The 16,578-nt window shown below is 39.5% G+C and overlaps 1 protein-coding gene across 2 annotated transcripts in view; it reads left to right on the plus strand.

Annotated features, from left to right (window-relative positions):
• FAM110B (family with sequence similarity 110 member B) overlaps positions 1-16,578 on the plus strand; it is a 113,668-nt gene that overhangs the window by 89,535 nt on the left and 7,555 nt on the right. For both annotated transcript variants that reach the window (XM_083855985.1, XM_083855984.1), the window contains exon 2: positions 4,838-4,904. The gene's annotated coding sequence lies outside the window, so the exon portion shown is untranslated. The remainder of the gene's footprint in view (positions 1-4,837; positions 4,905-16,578) is intronic.

A 16,578-nucleotide genomic window follows, 5' to 3' on the forward strand; every position in this document is an offset into this window, starting at 1 on the left:
ACATGTCAGTGTGTGGTCTCCTAATTAAGATTTGTTGTCATCCACATAGTTCAAATAAAGTTTCATGTGTGGTTTTCACTTTTCCTGTTGTGGTATTTCTATGGTTTTAATGTTCAAGGATGAGACTTCTCTGAACTTGCATGAAGGCAAAAAGCAGAACAGCTGTAGAAAGTATATTTAGATATAAATATTTCAGCTTTTCATAAGATGCATTTAGTTGGCATGATGTTGCCTATCTGAATTTTTTTTAATAATAATTTCATTCCATTTTTCTTTCATTTCAGTTTCCATGAGCAAGACAAAACAGTCCTTGCTTTAATTATTCTTCATTAAGGTTCATATCTCTGAGATTAAACTGAGATAAGCGTTGGCAATTCTCAGGCTGTGGTTGTCTAAAGAGGAGCCAGGCTGAGGAAGCCAACACCCTGACTTCCAGCAAGTAAAAATGGGAAAAATCAGCTACACTCCCTGAATCCTCACTATAGTGCCTGCATGCTTACCCCAGGCACGGGGCTCACCATGCTTTTGAGTTAAGAGATGCTGAAGAAGATGTGTCCTTGACAAAGCCTTTGAGAATTTGTTATGAGATGTGTCCCTCTGCTGATAATATCCAGGGACATATGTCTCTTCCATTCTTCAGATGTATCTTAAATAAGAAATCCAGATGTTAGGCTGGCCTCTTTCTCCATTTTAAAATCCTCACTGGGCTCTTACTTGCGTGGCAAACACTTTGGTCATTCCTTCCTTTGGGATTTTAAAATTTTGAATATGCAATGCCAGTCACAGGACTCTGAGATTTGTTTTTCTCATACCATGGGTGCTTTTTTTTGCAAGAATATTGAACTGGCAAAGGACCAGCTAAAGGGATCACTGGTGGAATGAGATGGAGTTTTCTGTAGTTTTGTATGTTATGTTCACGTTTCAATGACTCTTAGTTCTAAAGATCCCAACCTCATTATGAAGATATTGTTTAATGAGTCTTCTAAATGTGTTGTATTACTGGAGTGGCCTGGCACCACAAATGGCAGGAGAGTTTCTGTCCTGCCAGCACCAGCCTGCGTGTCCCCAAGTCAGTCAGTTTGTCTTGAAAAGGAGCATCACTCCTTCCTGAACAATCTGCATATCCTTTTGTTTATCAAATGGTCAAAAAAATACATTTCTAAAAAATAGTAAAAATATTTAGAATTTATCTAGTTACAAACTTAAAGATGCACAGATCTCCCCTTAAAATTTTCCACTTGACTTTAATTTCACCAGCAGATAAGAGATTTCTTGTTAAAATTAGGATAATGACCCATTGCAATATGCCAGCTGCCCAGCCATTGTGGACTGTTTTTCTAGGCATTCCAGAAGGATTTTTTGGACAGAAATTTGGATGAGTGTGGGATTTTATAGAGAAAAAAGCTACAGAGAAATGCCAGTTCAGAGGAGAATTTGGTAGCTCACACCCATATAATTAAAGAAGTTAATATTTTTTTACAGTCTGAGTCTAGTCTAGAGTTTTTTATCTTGGTTTGGATGCTCCCTGTCTAGGTGTGAAGAATTTTCTGCCCTTACAGAGGAGATTAATTCTTAGCTGAAGCTCAGAAAAGAAACCAGCTTTGTGTATATCACTCAGTGTCATGAATTTTTTGTGATTTTGAGAAGTCCGATACTAGCTGTCCTTATGTTGGTTTGGATCTCAGATGGTTTAGAGTATGTTTTTGCTTTTTCTTTCTCCTACTTTTCTCTCTCTCTTTCTTTTTTCCCCCCAAAGAGAAGTGAAAATATAAGGACATTTGCTTTAAATATTCATGTTGAGGCCATTTCCACCTGTCTAGTAGGAGCCAGTGACCAATCAGTTCTTTGCACATATCTCAGCTACTGTGTGGTTTGGCACTACATCGACATATCTATTATTGATTTTTTTTGTTGTTGTTGGGTTTTTTGTTGTTTTGTTTGTTTGTTTATGACAAATAGGTTGGTTTTTCCAGTGCAGGGCTGGCATTGTATTCTACTGCAAATTCCACAGAAGGAATAGGACAAGCAGAGTCTCTTTATTTCTTGTCTATTTATCATCTTCCTTTCATATTTTCATTGAGAAAAACAGATGTGTGTAACTTTTTGGTGGCCTTTCTGGATTCTTCTGCTTTGGAACTGGGTCGTACGGGGAGGTAGCTGGAGTAGCCAAAATTTGGTGGCAGGGGTATGCCATGGTGCTTGCTAAACATATAAGAATTGCACTTGCATGAGTAATTAGAACTTGAAAAATATTCATATGACACCTCTTATGCTGAACAGTGTATTAAATTGGGAAAGGAGGATCTGGTGCTTTTAGCTGTCCTGATAAGTCCTTGCTTATAAGTTCTACTTAAATTTGTGCTATATTCTTAATTTTCTCTACTTTTTCTTGCAGTTCTGTGTTAATGTTTAAAAATTTGCACTGTGGTATATGTGACCCTTCTCAGCTGTGCTAAGGGTGTTGTGTTGATTAAGAGATTTGTCTGAGATCTTGGACTGAAAGAGTGCTGCTGGACATCTATTACCAGAACAGTTCATCTGTTTAAACAGGGCAATTGGTTCTGCCTTGGGCTCTGCATCCTGCATCTACCAGTGCACCCTGTCTGAGGATTTGCTGTCCTGCTGGCAGAGACATGAGTCCTCACAGAGGATTGTCCACACTGCTGCTTCATGGTCCCATGCGTGAAACCTGTAGTCATGAAAATATTGTGTGTTACTCTGAAGAATTTACACAGTCTGTAACTTAGTTCAGAACTTGGTCTGCCTTCACATTACTCTATAAGCTTTATCAATTGACAGTTTGGTCAGTGCACACTGCTGTTGCAGATGGTAAATAGTTGGGGTTTTGTTCCATAGCATGAATGGTGGAACCAGTCATGCACTGAAAGCTCCACAGGACATTTATCTGATGCAGTTTTGTATGTATATCTTCTTCAGTCCTTTCTGTGCTGGGTCCAGAAGCTCATTAAAGCCTGTGTGGTGTGTGCTTTCCTGGTGGTTTCACAGTTTAATGGACACCCTCTTGGGAAGTCCTTAAGACTTGGAGCAGCATGTGTATTGTGGCACCAGAGGGTTATGGCAACTCACGGTACAAGAACTACTCCAGAATTAATACTTCCATATTTTATTACTGTGACCTCTTTCTAACACTTAGAAGATAAAATAGGCTATATATTCTTAACATAGTGTACACTGGTGGTCTCTAAACAACAACATATTCCACTATAGAGTTCACACTGATATTCATATCATAAATGTGTCTGTTTGAATTACTATTATTGGAATAAACCACATGTGTGTGAGTTATTATGTCGATATACTTGTAGCATTTAGAAAGTAAAAGTGTATACTTGTTGGTACAGGAAGAAGAAAACTCTTCTGTGCATGGACTTATGTGGTAACTGTGTTCTGGAGCTCTCTTAAAAGCCATTGTGATAGTGGGTCTTCCTCAGCTTGACATTTCTGCCCTTCTGCTGGCTGTCAGCAGCCTCACAGCCGAGAGGAAAACTGATTCTCCCCTTCCTCCATCACTGCCTTTTTGCCACATAAAAAGATGTGTAGAAAGCTGCATCCCGCAGCAGAGGTTTTTCCTCCCGAAGAAATACACTGACTTATTTTTCCCTTACCTATTGCATACACAAATGCTTAATTACAGGAATATTATCTCAAAACTTTAAAATTATGTGCTTTTCTGTCAGGCAATTTATTGTGAAAATATTTGCAATCATATTTGTGTCAGGTGACACAAAATACAAAGGTTTGGAATCTTCTTTTTTCTGTGTGGACATTAATAACTGGTTTAAAACTGCAAAAAGTAGCTAATAATTTTGGGGCGAAAAAGGAGAAGATGTTTCATATGAAATGAAAGATGTATTGATTGACTAGATAGGAGTAGTATTTTGTAAATACAGTACTGCCGTGGTTTTGAAAAGTGTTGTCTAAAATAAATGTTTTAGAAAAGGGAAAAAGACTAAGAAAAAAAGGTAAGATTTTTACATATAGACATATAAAAATTAAAGATTAGATTTTTTTGCTTTTCATTGTTTGCTTGGAGCATATCCTGTCATCCCTCCCAGCAAGGGAGGTGTGGAGGGTTTTTAAGCATACAAATATTTTGCTCTTTGACCTTAACTTTGAGTATGAGAAAACAGTTCATCACTGTACATTCCATATTTCCATGTCAAAATCAACTAGCAGCAGCCCTGAAATAACACTAACATTTACATATTGATATTTTTCCCTCAGTTACTTGTAAAGTAACTGACATTGATTCTGTGCCCTACAAATTTTTTATCATAGAAACAGAATTGTGTTTTTCTTTCCAGTATTTTCTCTCTTCTTTATTTGGAAGTAGTCAAAAACACAACAAAAGGGGTTGTTTATCTATAACAAGGACTTAAAATGCGCCATTTTTCATTCTCCTTCATCAATGAATTAACAATTGCATTTTGACATTTTGGCCCTGTTTGCATTTATTCATTGATCCCCAGCACAGATGCATTTCATCTCACACATCAGATACTGCGTCATGTGCAAGCTTGTGTTCTGAGACTTCCCTAATGACCTTTTAATTAGTTGTTATTATTACACAGCTCATAGGCTTTAGCCACGCTGATGTCATCATTTATCTCACCTTTCATGTGAAATTGTCTTGATTGCTGTTGTGGCTGCCTTGCAGTTCTTCCCCTCCCTTCTCCTGGCATGGACTGGCCTTGGTGTCCTGTTTCCATGACCTTCAGCACTGACATGCATGCACCTGCAGTGTTTCTGTTATGTTGTGGTTTGGGTTTTTTTAATGCCTTTTTTCATATATTCTTTTCTTGTCTTCTTTTTTCAGAATCCTCTGGTGCACTGCATTCCCCTGTTTGGAGTGTGGACAAGAGTTTGACATTCTGCTTTTACAGGTACGCTTTTCAATTAAAATGCACATTTTTTTCCCCAGGGGTTGATAAAAGGAGAGCAATTCCAGAATGATTTTACTGTGTCCTCCTCTGTTGTCTCAGGAGGTATGTTGTGATAATGAGTTTCTCTTCCTCTGCCTTTACTAGTTGATTGGGTTGTCAGGTTTATTAGTCGCAAGTATATATTTGAATGCCATTTCAGAAAGATTGAGGCTTTCTCTTCTCTTATTGGCCTCAGTCACACAGCCATGTATGTGTCAACATTGCAGAATCCTTTTTGCTGGTACTCCAGTAGTTACAGGCTTTTTTCTCACCCTTTATTCCCAACCTGTGCTTTGGTTACAGTCACTCCATTCAGTAAATTTGTTTTAACTTTTTGCAATGGAGACCTCCAGTGCAAGTGAACACTTGCCTTAGTCCTCCAGGGCTTTCTATTTATTTCTGTTACTTACCTGGCTCCTTTTTTGGAAGTATTCCAGTAGTTCCAGGCTTTTTACCATCCTTTATTCCCAGCCTGTACTTTGGTTACTGTTTTTCCATTCAGTAAATTCATTAGCTTTTTGTAACAGAGATCTGCAGTGCAAAAGAGCACTGGTGGCCTCAGTACTTCAGAGCTTTCTGTTACTTATTTGGTTATTACTACTACTTTCCAAATACTGAGTCATACAGAATCAGAGAATAGGTGAGGTTGGAAGGAACCATAGTGCGTCATCTGTTCCAACCTCCCTGCTTAAGCAGTGTCATCCTAAAGTACATGGCACAGAATTTTGTCCAGACATCTCTTAAATATCTCCAGTGAGGGAGACTCTATGATCCTTCTGGGTAATCTGTTCCAGTGCTTGGTAAAGAAGTTCTGCTGGTAAAGAAGTTCTTGCTCAGATTCAGGTGGAACTTTCTGTGGATCATATTCTACCTGTTGTCTCTTGTTCTATTGCTTAGAATCTCTGAGAAGAGCCTGGATCCATCCTCTTGGCACCCTCCCTTCAGATACTGATAGACATTGATGAGGCCCCCTCTCAGTAATCTCTTCTCAAGTAGTCTCAGTAGTGTCAAGGGTGAACAAACCAAACTCCCTCAGCCTTTCCTCATAATAGAGATGTGCCAGTCCCTTAATCATCTTTTGCTGGACCTCCTCCAGGAGCTCCATGTCTCTCTTGTCCTGAGGAGCTCAGAACTGCACACAGCAGTCCATATGAAGCCTCACCAGGGCTGAGGAGAGGGGCAGGATCACCTCCCTCTGCCTGCTGGCAGTGCCCTTCCTAATGCAGCCCAGGACATTATTGGTCTTTTTGGCCACCAGGGCACTGCAGGCTCATGGACAGCTGTTGTCCACCAGCACTCCCAGGTCTTCTCTGCAGAGCTGCTTCTTGCAGGTCAGCCTCCAGCCTGTGCTGGTGCATGCAATTGTTCCTCCACAGGTGCAGGACCCTGCATTTGCCCTTGTTAAACTTCAGAAGATTCCTCTCTGCCCATCTCTCCAAACTCTCAAGGTCCCTCAGCAGGGACATCCCCTCACACGTCCCTCTGAGGAATTGACCACTGCTCCCAGCTTGGTGTCATCAGTGAATTTGCAGAGGGAAGCATTTGCCCCTTCATGCAAATCACTGATGAACAAATTAAGCAGCACTGGGCCCAGTATAGAGCTCCAGGGGACACCACTGGTGACAGGCCTCTGACTAGACCCTGTGCCACTGATTTTGACCCTTGGGATCTGCTGTTTAGCCTGTTCTCAATCCACCTCACTGTCCAGGCATCGAGCCCACACTTCCTGAGTTTGCCTTGGAGAATGTTGTGAAAGACAGGGACAAAAGCCTTGCTGAAGTCAAGATAGGCAATATCTACTGCTCTCCCCTCATGCATCCAGGTAGTTGTTTCATCACAGAAGGCAATCAAGTTGGTCAAGCATGATTTACCTTTAATGATGTACTAAACTGATACTAGTGAGGTAATAAACTGGTACTCCTGAGCACCTTCCTGTCATCCATGTGGATAGAGATGGCCTCCAGAATGAGCTACTCCATCACCTTTCCAGAGAGGAAGGTGAGGCTGGCTGGCAGTTCCTGTATCCTCTTTCCTGCCAATTTTGAAAGCTGGGGTACTTTTTTCCAGTCCTCAGTCACAAGTCCATCCGCAACACTCTGGGCTTGATCTCAAGGTCTGAGCAGAAAATGAGCATTAAAGCATAAAATATTTATTTTTGTCACTAAAGCTCCAAAACAAAAGGTGTCGGGAATCCAGTGTCAGGAATAATGGAAAGAGTAGCTTTATCTTTGGTGAGTATGAGTAAGCCACCTGATACCCATGAGGGCAGGAGGGGACAGGAGCTGAACGTGTGGCACTTCATAACAACAGTTGTACAATTCTTGAAAGATTAATAGGGCACCTCTGCTATTTCATTGTAGCAAAGAAAAAAAATCAGTAGTCAATGTCTGATGTGTCATGTGTCAAATTAACAACACATTTCACTAATACTTAGTTTTAATTCTGCTCCGTAAAAGGCATTTCATGTTCATCTGTTTCCAATCAGCATATTTGGCTCCAGAACATAAATTTGCATTGTGTGGGGTCTTAAATTAACAATTATCGCTGCTGTTTTATTTCAAGACAAAATGTTAAGTCTGAGAGTACACATGGCTAATTTAAGGGTAAAAATCTGTTCCCAGAATGTGAAAATCATCTCAGAAGCCATTTCTGTCAACTGAGGAATTGGGAACTTGAAATTCCAGATACGTTTCAAACACAGTATGAAATTTAAGGCAGCAATACCATTTTAGCTGTGCCATGGAGTGACACCAGGATTCAAAGATCTGTGTTAATTTTTGTGATCACAAGTTAACCCACACCGATTTCACAATCTCATTTTATGTTTTTACCTTCCTCATATCATGCTGCATGGGATTTATTTCTGCCATCTTAGAAATGGGATTCAATGTTTTGTGTTCGTACAGATGCTCCAGTAGGTTTGTAGTTTTATTGGAAATATATTGGTCATTTTGTCAACAGAAGAGATTGGATTCGTGATTTATGATGAAAGCAGCATTCAGTCCTGGCTGGTGTAACACAGCCTGCCCTCCCTTTTCATTAGCTTTTAAAGAATGCCTTGAAATCAGTCCAGATCAGTGATGAGCTGGAACTGAGACTGAGGAACATCTTCGGTGGAGGGACTCAGTTCCCCAGCAGTGGTGGGGGTGGTGTGCTGGCAGGGCAGCTGGGCAGGAGAGGTTACCTTTATGAAGCAGGCATGAGCAGATGAAAAACAGACCCCATGTGTCCTCGTTTGAGGTTTGATACCTTGGGTTCTGCGTCCCATTATTTGTCTGCTTTAGGCATCTTAACCCCTGCCATGCAGGGTTAAGTGGTTTCAGTCAACTGCTTAAAAACTTTGCTGATACTCATCTCTTAATGAAGATAAAGCAGTAGGTACAAGACTGGGATACCTCTATCCGGTTTCTGGGTTTGGGATAAATTTCTTGTGTTACTTTGGGCAGCCAATATCAATCCTGTATTTAAGTTCCAGTTTGAAGATTTACTCTTGTTTACAGAAGAGGGGACATTTATTAATGTGGCTATGTATCACGTATCTTAGAGGAGAATGGATATGTAGCAATCTTGGGGTAGTCCAATACTCTCAGGGAGGGCAGGAATGGGGGAGTAGTTTAAACATTCTTTCTAAGCAATAATCTATGGCACCTGTGAGGACAGGGTGGAGAGCATCCCTAGTTCAGGACTCCCCAAGGACAAGCCTGTTGTGTATCTGGTCATGCAGTCAGCACGTAAAAAGAGTCTGAAGCATTGCTAAAAAGAAGAACTGGATTTACTGGGGAGTCTGCAGCAAACCTCAGCATTCATTCAATTGACTGGTCAGTGTTTCTGGTTGCTGGATTTACTCCACTATGCATTTTCATCCTGAAAGTGCACAATGTTCTGAGCCTGGTATCCATCTGTGATATCCTCCTGCCAACTGCCCGTTGCCAGCTCCTTTGCCCCCAGCCTTCTAGCCCAGCAGACAGTGTGCCCCAGGCACAGTCTGCACAGGAGAGATGTGTCTCTCTCTTGCAACCCAGAAATGGTTTGGGTTAGCAGGAGCTTTGCTTCAGGAGGAGAGCTTCACCTTTCTCCACAATGCCCTTATGCCAGCTCTGTTCTTTCTGCAGGATGTAGGAGCTGTGAGAGAGGAGATCAGGAAGAGAACTTGAGCTGTCTATTTCCTGTAGTCCTTCTCTGTCCCTGTAATCTACTCCTGCTTCCCAACTCACTGTTCAGTGCCTCCTCTATTCCCAACACCTTCACCTCTCTAATCTTTGCCTGGTTAATAGCATTTCTCTTCTACCTCTCTGTGTCTTGTCATTTCTCACTTTTCTTTCATGTGTCCCCACACTCACAATTCCAGGTTGTGAGTTTCTTTAGTTTGTTTGTTTTGTTTGGGTTTTTTTGGAGCTAGGATGCCTCCACTCTCCCTGCACTGCCTTCCTCTCTCCCTCTAATTAAATGCAGTGGTCATGACTCGATACAGCTTTTGTTTTCTTTAAAATGGTGAGGATTTTAGGGTTTCTTAAAATCGGCGATCAGGAATAATTTCCAGCATCATCATCATAACTTCACCAAACTCCTCTGGTAGGCAAAAACCATTCAAAAGAATCTGGACAGTCTGATTTCAAAAATGAGGCTTTTAAAGAATATTGTTTTAGTGAAGGATCGTTAAAATAAATGGTGATACAAAGCCCCACTTTGAATGTCAAATTTGCATATTAAACAGAAGTTTGGATGCTTATTGACAAGTAGCTAGCTGGATGTTTATTTCCAGGTAAATAGGTTGTGAACAGTTTGTGAAGATCTGTAATTTAACATGTGGACTCTGTGGCACGTATTTCCCATACAGCAACCAAGAAGAAAATATAGTCAGTGTATTCTAACAGCAAACACCTCAACAGCTGTAGTCAATGCTGATATAATCTGAGGGGTTATACACACCAGGAGTGTGACCATGCACAAGTGTAGCACTTGTGCTGAGTTATACAGCTGGAATCATTAACTGCAACATCATCATAACCATGAAGACCTGAATTGCATTGTGTTCCAGTGCCAAAATTGGTATCTTTAATCATCTGCTTGAAGAATTCTAATATACAGATAGGTCTTCAAGACATAATGTTATGCATGCCTTCAGTTTTCTTTCTTGACTTCTAACAACATGTACCTTTAGACATGAGGTTGGAGAAAAGGGATATGAACTGTCCTGTGGTATGGGAAAATGTCCTCTTATCTAGAGAAAAACATAACTGTACCGTTCAAAAATAAAAGAAATCATCATGGAGTTCCTCTCAAGGTTGCAGTGCCCTTGAACACTGCTGTAAATCATGTGTAGTTTGTTTTTGTTGTGGTTTTTTTCCAAATATAATTTTAAAAAGACTTGATTTTTTTACATAGTCAAAACTTTTATAGGGTGTTTATTTAAGAAAAAAAAAAAGGCAGTATTTCATGTGTGTAGAGTTGCAATGCTTAGAAATGGTTAGCTCAGAACAAGTAGGTTGTAGACATTATTTTTAAATAGCCATGCTGACCTTACTGCAGGAATATCTCATGTTACAGAAAAGGCTGTTTAATACAAAGAGTTTTGACAAACAAGACCCCACAGCTAATCAGAAGAGCAGCTCAGAGTCCGCAGTTGTCAGAATTAGGCCACTCATTGTATCCCCCTGGCTGAACATTATCATTTTCTAATGGTACTAGGTTTTACCATGCTCATTTTTTAATTGCGCCTACTGTATTGCCTATTAAAGGTGGCCTTGTAAATTTTTAATATCAGTAGCAGATGTTAAGTAGCTGCATTTTAATATTTATTTCTAAAGATTAAATGCTTGTGTTCATGTATAGAATTTATTAAAAAGAATTTTCCATGTAACAACCTGTTAAAGGAAGAAAATATTTAAATATAATTAATTAGATGGCTTTCAAGTTTCTTGCTTGTAAAATCTTGACAAGTATTATAAGAAATATTCTGTGTGCTTGGGTACTATTTATTTCAAATATATTTTCATAAGATGTAAGAAATTCAGGAAGGTGCTATTAAGCTTTGTTTTGAAACTTTGAAAATAAGCATTTTCAAGAGATTCTTTTACTATATACATCTCTAAAGGAAAGGAAATTCTAAGTATGATGCCTTTTTCCATTTATAATAGCTCTTTATGGTTTCTGTTTTTTTCTCTGAATAAATTGTTGAAATAGTTTTTCTTTTCTGGGCTGTATTTGTTTATTTTGGGTGTTTATGTAGTTGAACATTTCTGGAGTTTGCAGGGTTAGTAACTGCAAGGGAGTGTCTAACTGAAGCTGTTTTCATTGTGGGTTTATGCTTATTTCTCACATAAAATCTATTCATACCTATGATACTATGTTCCTTTAATGTATTTCTCAGTGTAAACCATTTTAGAGAACTTTCATCAATAACTAAGAGTCTAAACATGGCAAGCTGATAATTCAGGACCTTGGGCCTTTTATGACAGTCATATGAAAAGTCATTTCATATGACTTTTATGAAATTTTGCCTTTCCCACAAGAACAAGCTGACAGCAGTGTTTGTGTACATAAAATCAGACATTGCTGAACTCTTTTGAGAAATGGGAGATTGAATCAAATCCCCAGTCCCCAAACTGGGGCAAGTTGCTGACCTCCTGAAGAAGAACCAAGTTGGTTTTCCTATTTCAGCTGAAATGTCCTACTTGCTAGAACTTATTTAATTGCAGTGGAGCAGGGTTAGTAATCCAATTTCCTTGTCAAGTACCCTATGTGGTCTTTTTTTGCACTTTTCTTTATTTAAAGGAAACTTGCAAATACTTTTTTTTGTTGTTTGTTTTAAAGTGGAAGCCTTTGAAAGAAAGTGCTGGAGAAGGATCTGTCTCTACATACTGAATCACAAAATTGTTAGGGTTGGAAGGCACCTGTGGAGATCATCTCATCCAAGCCCCCTGCCAAGGCAGGGTCACCTGGAGCAGGTGATACAGGAGGGTGTCCAGGTGGATTTTGAATGTCTCCAGGGAGGGAGACTCCACAACCTCCCTGGACAGCTGTTCAAGTGCTCTGCCACCCCCAATGTAAGAAAGTTCTTCCTCATGCTGAAGTGGAACTTCTGTTTTTGTTTATGGCCATCACTCCTTATCCTGTCACTAGCGCCACTGGAAAGAGTCTGGCACCATCCTCTTGTCACCCACATTTGTGACATTTGTAAAATACAAGGTATGGCCTGGTACTCTGAGTATCTGCACTGGAGGGCAGCTGCTTCTAGTCTGGATTCCAAATCTAGTGGAGGAAGTGTTTTCTTTATCATCCTCCACAGCTCTGACTATATTTTTAGGTCTGGCAGGTACCTGCTGGATAAGACAGTGTGGATGACTAAGGTGAAAAGATCCCTGTTTTTTCTACAGATTGGGAATTACCATCAGGCTTAGTTGCTTGGATGTCTGTTAATAGAAATGAGAGCTTACCTATGCCAGGTGGCACTGCTGCTCAGGGAATGCCCATGGGCCTCTTTCCCTGAATGTGTCTTCTGTCCTGCATGCTCATGATCATTCCAGATATTTCACAGTTCTCTTCAATAGAAGTGAAACAGGGGAGATGGGCAGCCATAGCAGTCATATATGGGAGATGAGGAAAGTGTCCAGGTTTTGACTTGGTTTGTGGTTCGGGACATAGCTGAGGTCTTGTAGGCAGACAGAAGAGCTCAGAAGTGATTCTCAAGGTATTAATTGAGGGGCGAAAGTACTGGCAGAGGAACATGCGCTTTGTAGTGAGATCCAAGCTTGAATATCAACTACCCAAGATTTTATGAGTGCTGCTGTCACTTAAATGGTGAACAGAGACTGTTTCCCTGCAGAATATGCCATTTTAGATGTGTGTGTTTGAGTGCTGGTGAGTTTTGAAGGCTCAGCTTGATGTTGCTGTGCAGCAGTAGCTATGAAGGAGATGAACCTACAGAAGTCTTCTGGTCTTGGGTCCTTAAATTTTTGACTACAAGGCTGTGTTGGTAGGCACATTGCACATTTAATATAAATATTCATTTTGAAAATATATACTTGCATTTTATCCATTTAAATCTGGCTTGATTTCTTAGTATTTCTGAGATAAAAGTTCTTCTAAGCCAAAGTGATTTATGTTTTAGGGGTTACTCCATAGTGTAATTAAGGCTAAATCCAATCCCCTAGCTGCACTGGTGTGCTACAGTAGAGTGCTTTAACATTTATACAAGTTTTCAAGCATTTAAAGGATTTGGAACTATGTTTAATTTATCCTGGTGTGACAAATGTCTCAGAATTGATATTTTGAAAATACTGCTATCAAGATGTTTGTTCTGTAGGTGAGTTAATAACTATATTTTTTTTTTGGTGAGGGATGCTGCAGGAGTTACTGAGCTGTTTCCCAGCTGCCTGATTACTGATGACACTCATGCTTCTTGGTCCGTGTTGAGGACTAGAGTTGGCAGTATTGTTGGGGGATCACATAGGTGATGGAGCCTGAAAATCCTGCTAGTGAGGTGATGTTTCTGTGGTAATACTAGAAGGAGGGCATTTTGCAGGTGTATCTCCACATTTTTGTGGATAGATTTTTATTTCCCTCTTTGCAAGCACATATGATTTCTACAGAACGTATTGCCATTAAGATTTTTGGTGGCTTAAAATGTCTCACTCTGAAAGTGGGCTTGTTAGGAATTGCCATGGACTTTAGATGGGAACTAAAATGAATAATAATCCATTTTTGCTGAGCTTCATAATAGAAATTATTTTGTTGTTCTGCCTCCGTTTTCCCCCACTTTGCAGCAGTGAACCCCCAATTAACTTTTTTTTCTCCTCCACATATGGAAGTGCTACCACCAGGAAAAAAAAGGTGGTTTACCAGGATGCCAAATCCAAGCATGGCCCTGAAGGACATCTACCAGGAGCAAGGAGATGAGATGCCAGCTTTTTCTATCAGTAGAGAAGAAAGGAAAAGTGTAGTGCAGATAGCACTGCTTCTTCCATCAGAGCAGAGCAGGAGTTACTGCACTTTGCAAAAATAGGATGGTGAAACAGGGAAGCAGTATGAAGAAGTGGAAAAGTAGGAGAGAAGTTCCCCTTTATTCAGAGAAGAGGGACCAAGAAGGTGGGACTTGGTACAGCAGAGACCTCTATCAGGGTTTGATGAATTTCTGAAATTTAACTGAACACCAGGGCCAAGTATCCTGTACTGAAGAAGGGGGTTGTGTTGATTTCTAAAAGTTCATAAAAGATACTAGGAAAACTGTATGGGCTCAGGAGACCACAGGATAAACTGGGAATTGTGGCCTTGTTGTAAGGAGGAGGTTGTAAATTTAAAACAAGATGGTTATGAAGAGACGTAGAATTGAAAGTATAAAGGTGGTTTGGACTTGAGACCATTGCCGCTGGCTGATGAACAAGCAGTAAGGGTGTTTCCTAAAACTTTGTGAAGTGTTTAGAGCATCATTCTCATAAAATGCACACCAAAATAGAAATATTCACATAAGGCTACAAATACAGTAAAACATTATATTCCTTATTATAATTATTAGGCCCTTCTCTTTTTTTGGTTTAAATAAGCGGCTGGAATTATTGCAAGGAACACAGTACTGTTTAAGCAACACAAGGGTCTAAAGAAAACAGAACTGATTTCCACTACAGCTTTTACAAACACAGCCTGTAGTCTTCTTCTAAATAATAAGATTTTATTTTGCTTTTTGCTGTCTTGTTGGAAGAAAGGGGAATTTCATTTCTGGACTTTCTTGTGCATTTATGCAGCCTGTTAAAAGAAATCAGAGTTTTTATCATTGTGAGGTATCTATAGGGTAGTATTTAACCCAGAAGCATCACTGAGAGTGGATTAGTGCTACTGAGTAGAGATGTAACAGTGATGGATTTCAGAACTAAAAAGAAGCTAAATACTTTCTAAAGTTTTTTCTTTTAAAGAGGCATCTCTATCCAGCTCCCAGTGAGCTCTAGGCATACATTACAGGGTTAGTATGTAAGTGTAGCTACTCAGTTGCTTTCCTGCTTTCCAGATGTTTATACCTCCATGGATTTTCCAGCAGCTATTTCAGTTTAACAGTGTTAGCATTTCTGGTTATGGCAACGTCCTGCTTTAAGCCTCATAATTTTCACTGCACACTGAAATAGAAAGAGTGCTCACTGGTGACACTGCTGTATTTATGGAGAGTTTTGTCTTAAAAGCCTTTGATGTAAGAGCAAAGCAGAATTAGCACAAATATATCAGCCCATATTATGCTCAGCTATGCAAGCTATTGCAAACAATTCTAGTTGTAGTTTGGGGTTTTTTTGTTTGGAAGTAACACATCATCAGTGAAAAGTGACTGCCTTTGCTAAAGTTACTACCTTCCCTACTTGGTGGAAATTTCTCTTGCCTACACAATTCTGCCACTTTTAGTTTTAGGTCACTGTAGTTCACATTATTCATTACCTTTTGAAGGTTTAAATGTATACTTGAACAGATGCATATTGCTTTTAATGTTCACTGTATCATGTTTTAGGAAGTAATAGAGCTTGAATGTAGGCACTTTCATTAATATTTTGAGTCATGGTAGATCTGAAAGACTATTTCATGTCCTCATGCTTTATCTTGACAGTTAATATTATGTGAGACCAAGACTACACAGCATACACATCTTTATCTAAAATTGGTTTAAAAAATGAAATACTGCTGCCATTCTGGATATGGATGACCTTTTTCCAATTTCAGCCAAGTTTACTTAGGCTTTGCCTGTTTTTTTTAAACTTAGTAACATATATATGTGAGGTTTACAGTGACAGTTATCCACAGAATAACTTGTATCAATTTTAGGCTTACATATTAGTATAACTTAGCACATAGACTCTCATTCTCAGTGAAGCTCTCATTTTTAGGCTTTGCAGTGACTGTTAAAAACCAGCATCTTCATAATGGGACCTGCAGCTCTGAACTGCACCCAGGTGTTAGAGAAACCTGACGTTTTCCATTTGGGTCCCGTGTTCCTGTGCAGGTTTTGTTTTGTGAGATCTTTGAGTCTTGGTGCAGCCACTTCTTGATTACTTATACTGGAATTTATGTCATGTTTATGGTGGATCTTGAAGTACTGGTAGTTATATTTTATCACCTGGAAAATAAAATTGACACAGGCCTTTAAATATCAAGGAAAGCAGAGTAAAGGCTGTCAGCCTTCATTATATTTATCCACTGTACATCATCCTCCCTTCTGTGCAATCCCTTCATCTGCTGTCCCAGAGGAATGAATTAGGAGAATGAGCTTCATTGTAACTTTGTCAGGTGAAGCAATGTCCTCACCAAAGTCAAGGACAGAAATTTCACTCGTTTCATTTGGACCACATTTTCACATGGCTTTTTGCTGCTTTTTTTGTTACTTGAATACTGCTAAAATATGTAATTTTATGCCTTTCTGTGGATACTTTTAGACAAAGACTGCCTGAAACATGGCCAATGCGTAGGAGCTACAGGGCACCACAGAACTGAGGAGGGAAATGTGTTATTTACTGTCAGTTGACATCATTCAGTCTGTGTTTAGAATGCTTTTTTAGGTATGAGAGGAGAAAATAAACTCTATTATTGTAATATACTATTATATTCATAATAGTGCAAGAAATAAATACTTGCCACAATGGAGTCTGTTCATAAATTTCTCATA

Source organism: Zosterops lateralis (assembly GCF_965231275.1).
Source record: "Zosterops lateralis genome assembly, chromosome: 1".
NCBI classification, from domain to species: Eukaryota; Metazoa; Chordata; class Aves; order Passeriformes; family Zosteropidae; genus Zosterops; species Zosterops lateralis.